At 41.4% G+C, this 7,967-nt stretch overlaps 1 pseudogene; it reads right to left on the reverse strand.

The window, feature by feature from the left end:
- On the reverse strand, positions 1-1,911 carry LOC106429567 (annotated as a pseudogene).
- Positions 1,912-7,967: the final 6,056 nt, after the last annotated feature.

Consider the following 7,967-nt stretch of genomic DNA (forward strand, 5'->3'; position numbering starts at 1 on the left):
TGATAAATAATATTTTTTATTATACATATAAATTACAAAATACTTTAAATTTATAAACAAACGAAAATATATTTATTAATCGTTATAATTCAAATTCGTGTCGCATGATCTTTAGTGATATCCAATCGGAGCTGGTGCTTCCTTGAGTTCGCGTCCTTGAAATTGTATGTCCTGCCAACAATAATCCCATATTTTAGCGAAATTCACATTTTTACACCTAATATTGTATATCATTTTACAAATAAATATATAACTTTACCGAAGCATAATGGTTAATATCTCGGTGGTGAGCTTCATCAGCTCGGATGACAAAAACCACGTCCCTCAGCGTCGCATCTTTAGGCAACCGCCAGTAATCAATCGCGATGGCCGGAGCTGGTGAGTTTTCGAACTTTCCGGCATCGATGTCAATGAGAAACTCCGTATAAGAATTCACAGCTTCTTCTTCTAAGTATCCAGTGATACGATGAGCAAGTTTGGGAGAAACTACATAAGACAAGAAATATGCGTTGAAGAAAACACCCTGGACCGCAAACACAATCGCCCGTTCATACCTTAAAAAACAAATTCAAAAGGATAAATCAGTTATACATTTTCAAAAATTTATGAAAATATTTGTCAATTAGATAACTGATCCAGGTCAAACCACAGTTGGTTCAAGAACTCAACCAAAATGTAGAAAAGTCGATATTTGATTTCACTGTCTCAATTGTATACGTTGTATTTTAAATCGGTAATTTACCATTTGGGTTGTGAGAGCTCGATGAAGGTCATGAGATGCATACGCTCGTTCTCAGCCTCTTCGAGCAAGGCTTTGATCCATCCGCCACTATGTTCGAACCTCCGTAGAGATTTCAAGTGCAAAAGCATCCCTCCCACCATTCCTGGCACCGCCGCCACGGTCTCCAGCAACATTGCATGGCACATATGCTTCCTCTATACTCAAAATATATATACATTGAAATTAGGCAATATAAGTGTCCAATATAATATGCGTGTATGGGTATTTATCAAAGGCTTGTTTAGCTATCAAGCTAAGTCGGTAGTCTAAGATGATGATTAACAAAAGGATATTTTAAGTATTGCTGAGAGTTTAAATCACTGAAAATTTTCACTAATCATCTTTTTTTTTTTTAAATACTAACATCCCAAAAACTAATCACAACTCACTTTTTTCTTTCTCCACCAAGATGTAGACGTTTCTCAAACAACCCTCATAATTAACTCATATAGTCGGGTTATGAAAAAAACAAGGTTTTTAACCGATTAATTCTTTCTTGTTTCTTTAATTAATAAGCAATCGATAGAACAGTTCTACTAGATTACCTGGAAAAATAATTGAACCGGTATCTTCAGAGATTGGACGGTCCAATATGCGAATTTGTCAGTGAAATTGGCCGGTTTGTGATGTTTTGGTTACATCAATGGACACATCCGGTTTGTATGAATCCCATGGTTGAAAACAATTCCACTTCCAAGCTGAACCGTCCGGTTTAGTAATCTTAGTCGGAGGTATACCCCAATAAGTGGAAATGACTTTGCCGTCGGCCGTTCGGACAGGATTTTCCGGCTGCCTATTCCCAGTTGTCGAAGATGGCGTGTCGGAGCTAAAAAACCGAATAGTGGGCAAGTGGCTGATGACATGTCCATTTATTCCATGTCCAGTACCTAAACCGGATGATAGTACCGAAGATGATAGCACCGGTCGAAGAGTACGGTAAATCGACCTGGAAGACATGAGTACCCAACAGATGGGTTTGGATGTAACTTCGATTAGTTTTGGGATGATAATGGAAACTTTTAATAGATTGAGAGTGGGTTTTATATCTTTGTTTTTTATATCTCTTCTTCAGATTGGTTATGTGGCAAATGAATTGGGAAGAGAAGAGTTTATATATAGTACGACTGATTATTACTAATCTCGGTCAGATTCAAAGTTTCTTGGAGGATTGTTAAGAACAGAGGAGAAGTTTGACACGCTTCGTTGCCCTGGAAAAGTAAAAGAACATGTGAGTATCATAATTTAGTTGTTATCGTTTAATAAATAATACACATCTCAAGTCTAGACTACCAAATCGACGTTTGACTTTCTGCGAACATGTGAGTATCACTCTCCTGCGAAAAATTTTCACTAAAAAAATTTCAGGTCGACGTTTAACTTTCTCTCTCCTGCGAAAAATGTGCGATTAGGTCCCCCTTGTCGCAGCCGTCACCGGGCCTCTCGCCTGAGGACGAGAATCTCCTTTCCCCTTCCTTCTTACTAAAAAATGGTTTCCTTAGTGTCAGATTCGTTGATCCCGAGTCCTCCGTTGGAATCAACTAAGCTTTCGGACAAGGAAGTCAAGGTTCTTGATTATCAAATCGAAGTCAAACTCCAGATTCCCTCTACTCCGGCAGCGATTCCAGCCCCCTCTGCTCCGACGTATGCCGAACGGTTCAAAGCGTCTCTCAGAAACCTCAGAAAGATATCAGACCCGACCTATCTCGAAGATGGTACTCCTGTAGTGCAAGCTCCTCCGGCCATCTTACTCCAAGCGTCGGAGATGTGGAAAGATCATCTTGTGGCTCAATTCCATGGCCGTAGACCTCACCCGACAAAAATCATTGCCGATTTGAACCCGGTGTGGGGAAAGCATGGCAACATCACCGTTCGTACCCTCTCAAGTACTAGCTGTCTAATTTACATTCCCTCGGTACAAACTAGGGACTGGGTTTTACAGGTAGGATACTGGCAAGTGGATCACTGTGGTTTCTCAGTCTACAAGTGGTCCATAGAAGACAATTTCCAAGATCAAGATCTTAGAACGGCCCCTACCTGGGCTGTTTTAAAAAGCATTCCTCCTTAGCTGTATTCTCTTGATGGCATCAGTGTAGTGGCTAGTGCGATTGGAGAGCCCTTACACACTGAGAAGTCAAGGCTCGATCCGTATCATTTCGGTGATACAAAGGTAAAGATCGAAATTACTTTGGAAAATGATCCTCCCAAGTTGGTGGAGGTGAGGGATGTACAAGGAAATGCCGTTCGAATCAGAGTGGAGTATCCTAGCCTCCCTCCTAAATGTCTAAACTGCGAGAAATTTGGACATCTCATCAATCGTTGTCTCCAGCCTCTGGTTAAAAGGAAGAAGCCACAGGTCCAGCAAACTCCAAAGCAGGACAGAATGGTTTCTACCTCAACGAAAATAAATCTGATCTCAGGCCAACTTGATGATCAACCGCCTGAAAAGGTGGAGATAGTGGAGATAGAGGATCAAGTGCAAGCTTGCGAAGTTGCCTATGAAGATCAGAAGAAGTCGAAAAAGAAGAAGAAGAAATCAAAGAAGAAGGGAAATCCGTCTCCTCCTGATACTGCCTTGGCCTCAAATATGCATGCTCCTTCCTTAGTGGGGGTGGTTTCTGAAGAAGCTCCTACTCTGGAAACAGTTACAACAGAGGCAGTAGTCATTCCTGCTCCCTCGTCTGAGACCGTAGTCGATGACAGAGGTGTGGTGGGGAAGGATAAGTTCCCTTGTGAAAGTTCTGAAGCGGCTGACTCTGAATTGATTTTGGAGGACGAAGTGCAAGAAGTGCAGGAAGAGGATCTTATCTCATTCCCAGAAGTTGATACAGAAGAGGACGACAGAATGTGGTTTAAGCATCCTAAGGCTGTTCGGAGAGCTTTGAGACAGGAAGCGCTTTGGAAATCCTCTCTGCTTAAGACGCCTCCAAAAAATGATTTCTCTTTTCGGACTCGAGGTTTCTCCTCGGGAAAGAGATCCCCTCTATAACCGCAAGTCGGTCTTCAAACTTGTACATATGAAGATTTTTTCTTGGAATGTTAGAGGTTTAAATAACAATGATCGGCAGAGATCTATTCGGAGTTGGTTAAATAACTTTAGTTCTTCGGTAGGAGCTTTTTTGGAAACCCATGTAAGAGAGGAGAACTCAGTTCAAGTTTCTGCCGGGTGTTTACAAGGATGGCGTTTTGACTCTAATTACTCAGAGATAGCAGGTGGAAGAATTTGGATTGTATGGGACCCTGTACTATCGGTTGTGGTTTTCAAAAAATCAGAGCAGATGATTGTTTGTGGTGTCTTCGAGCCAGAGACGCAGACCGCGCTCACAGTGGGTTTTGTTTATGCCTACAATACTGAAGTTCAACGGAGGAGCTTATGGGATGAGATTCAACAGGTTTCAAATCATCATCTGGTGAGGGATAAACCTTTCTTGATCCTTGGCGACTTCAATCAAATTCTCTCGGCTTCTGAGCATTTTTCTATTCTTCCATACGACTTACCGGTGAGGGGCATGGATGAATTTCGAAACTGCTTGGGGCAAAGCGATCTAGAAGATCTGGAGACTAGAGGTATCTTCTTCACTTGGTCTAATCTTAGAGAGGAGGATCCTATCATTCGGAAATTGGATAGGGCTTTGGGTAATGAAGCTTGGAGAGAAGCCTTTCCAGATATTGTTGCTCAGTTTGAAGCACCTGGAGACTCTGATCATGCCCCCTGCATTGTTGATTTGCATACGGTTTCAGAGATTAGAAAGGTCAGCTTCAAGTACTTCTCTTTCCTCTCTAGTCTTCCACAATTTTTGGAAGAAATTACTGCAGTGTGGCAGGAGGAAATTGCTGTGGGATCGGAATTGTTTTCCTTGGGCCAGAGGTTGAAAGCGGTTAAGAAGGTCTGTAGAAGGTTAAATAAAATTGGCTTTGGTAATATTCAGCAAAAAACTAAACTGGCCATGGAGGAGCTACAGAAAATTCAGAGCGAGCTTTTAGTGTCGCCAACTGATGCTTTATTCAGAAGGAAATTTGTAGCGAGGAAAAAGTGGAAGTTTCTGGACTCTGCCTTGCAGATTTTCTTTAAAACAAAGTCGAGAATCAGATGGCTCAAGGATGGGGATGCTAATACAAAGTTTTTCTTCAAGGCGGTTTTGGCTCATCAGGCTAGAAACACCATCAGATACCTGATTGATGGGCATGGTGTCAAAGTAACAAACAAGGCTCAGATTAAAGACATGGTGGTATCTTTTTTCCAACACCTTCTCGGTTCAAGTTCACTGGGTGTCTCTCCTCCCTCAGTGAGCGAATTGCAGGCAGTGATGATTTACAGATGCCCAGTCGCATTATATGATAAACTTTGTGCTCTACCATCTGAGGATGAAATTAGATCAACACTGATGACCATGCCTAAGAGCAAGGCTCCGGGACCGGACGGTTTTCCGGCTGAGTTCTTCTGGGATGCTTGGTCAGTTGTGGGTAGTGATGTTCTTGCAGCGGTCAAGGAGTTCTTTGTTGGAGGAAGAATGCTGCAAAGATTTAATGCTACTGCTATTACTCTTATCCCGAAGGTAGTAGGAGCTGATAAGCTCAATCAATTCAGGCCCATCTCGCTTTGCTCTACCATTTACAAAGTGATAGCGAGGATTCTAAAGAAAAAAATTAAGCTCTTTATTGATGAGGTGATTTAGAGAAATCAAGTGGGCTTTATGGAATCCAGATTACTCTGTGAAAATGTTCTGCTGGCTTCGGAGTTAGTCACTGATTTCCATGTAGAGGGCCGCATATCTAGAGGCTGCTTGAAGATTGATCTAGCAAAGGCATATGATAACCTTACCTGGGATTTTGTGCTTAATCTGCTAAAGGCTATTGATCTTCCAGTGCAATTGATTGACTGGATTAAAGAGTGCATCACTACAACTTCCTACAGTGTGGCAGTGAATGGTGAACTTCACGGCTTCTTTAAAGGGAAGAAAGGTCTTCGGCAAGGTGATCCGATCTCATCTCTGTTGTTTGTTTTGGCAATGGACGTTCTGTCAAAAATGTTGGATAATGGAGCTAGAAATAACAGATTCAGACCTCATCCTTCTTGTGAAAATCCTCTTATTACTCATCTGAGTTTTGCGGATGATGTTTTGGTATTCTTTGACGGTTCTGAAGAGTCTTTGGCAGGAATCTTAGAAATACTTGAGGAATTCAAACAGTTATCAGGCCTCAGTCTTAACAGAGAAAAAACAGAGCTCATGATAGATGGTGGAAGCCATTCCCGGTGCCATGAGATGGCGGAGGCGCTGGGAATCAAAGAGGGAGCACTGCCGATCAGATATTTGGGAGTGCCTCTTTCGTCGAAGAAAATGAGAGTCTCAGATTTCAAGCCTCTTCTGGATAAGGTTGAAGCTCGGTTTAACTCCTGGACAGTCAAGCATCTTTCTTTTGCAGGAAGGTTTCAATTGATTCAGGCTGTGATTTACTCTACCATCTCATTCTGGTGCTCCATTTTCATTCTTCCCAACGAGTGTATTTTGTTACTAGAGAGAATGTGTAATGCATTTCTCTGGCGAAGAGCGCCGCAATCTGCTAAGGGAGCAAAAATAAGTTGGAGCTCTGTCTGTACTCCGAAGATCGAAGGAGGGTTAGGGCTGAAAAGGTTGGAAGATTGGAATCAGGTTTTGGCTCTGAAACTGATCTGGCTACTCTTTGCAGCTGGTGGTTCTCTTTGGGTATCGTGGATTAAACACAATAGGATTGGAACCGAGAATTTCTGGGAACTCACTCCTCGTAGAGGAGATAGCTGGATTTGGAAGAGGCTTTGCGAACTGAGGAGCGTCGCGAGACCCTTTGTGGTTTGCGAAGTAGGTTCTGGAATCACAGCGAGCTTTTGGTTTGATAATTGGACAGATCTTGGCCCTCTTATTCATCTCACTGGTGAAAGAGGACCTCTGGTTACGGGATTGGCAAAGGAGGCAACGGTTGCTGAGGCCCTGGTAAATGGAGATTGGTGGCTTAGTACCTCCAGAAGTAGAAATGCTTTAATCTCCTTCCTGAAGCAGTGTCTACCCCCGCCGCAGCCGATTACTCAATCTATGGATGATGACAAATACCTCTGGAAGATGGGTGAGGCTCCTTCTTCATCTTCCTTCTCAACGGCCAAAACATGGCTTACGCTTCATCAACCAAACCCGTCAGTCTATTGGCACGATCAGGTCTGGTTCAAGGGTAGGATACCTAAGCATGCTTTTATATCTTGGATTGTCGTCAGGAATAGATTATCAACGAGAGACAGATTGCGGAGATGGGGGATGAATGTACCTCCGGACTGTCTTTTGTGTGCAGGCTCTGAGGAGTCAAGACAACATCTATTTTTTGACTGTGCGTTCAGCTTTGAGGTTTGGTCTTTCTTTTGCTCACGCCTTCATCTTTCGCCACCTACCGTGTTTGAAGAATGCTTGAGATGGCTGAAAGACCCAACAGCGAATACAAATCTATTGCTCGTCGTAAGACTGCTGTTCCAAGCTGTTATCTATATTGTTTGGAAGGAGAGAAACTCGAGATTGCACACAGGTCTGTGCAGACCTCCGCAGGCTATTATTCAGGAAATCCAGCAAGTCATTAAGCTCAGATTGGACCCTTTGTCTCGCAGTATGAGAGCGCCTTACTCAGCAACAACAATAACTCCTCTTGGTTTTTGGTTAAGTATTTTTTGAGGGATCTTAAAAAAAAAAAAAAAAAAAAAAAAAAAAAAAGTCTACTACCAAATTTGAACACAAAATATTACATGATGGATGTTCTTATACGTATCAATTAGCTAGGCTACAAACTCCGGCTATGTTACTATGATACTACCGTACTATTTCACAAAGACTTTTAATTGCCTTAGATTGACATATTGATATATGCATATCTGTTTAAGTTATTTTTTAATATCTTATATATTAAAACAGAAGTCACAACGTTGATTCATGTATGATTTTTTTTTAAAATGGATCCTCACTAGAAATCAGTTATCATTCATTTATTATTAATAATATGGATTAATAATATTAATAATATGGATTAATAATATATCATTTCTAATATAACATTGACTCCTAAAAACCCGGATTGGTTAACAAACTCACCTTGATTTATGTGTGATATTTTTATTTGGCTCATCATTTAAATTTTTTATTAAATGTATCTTCTTAATGCTAATATATAATCTTTT

Source organism: Brassica napus, chromosome A5 (genome assembly GCF_020379485.1).
Source record: "Brassica napus cultivar Da-Ae chromosome A5, Da-Ae, whole genome shotgun sequence".
NCBI classification, from domain to species: domain Eukaryota; kingdom Viridiplantae; phylum Streptophyta; class Magnoliopsida; order Brassicales; family Brassicaceae; genus Brassica; species Brassica napus.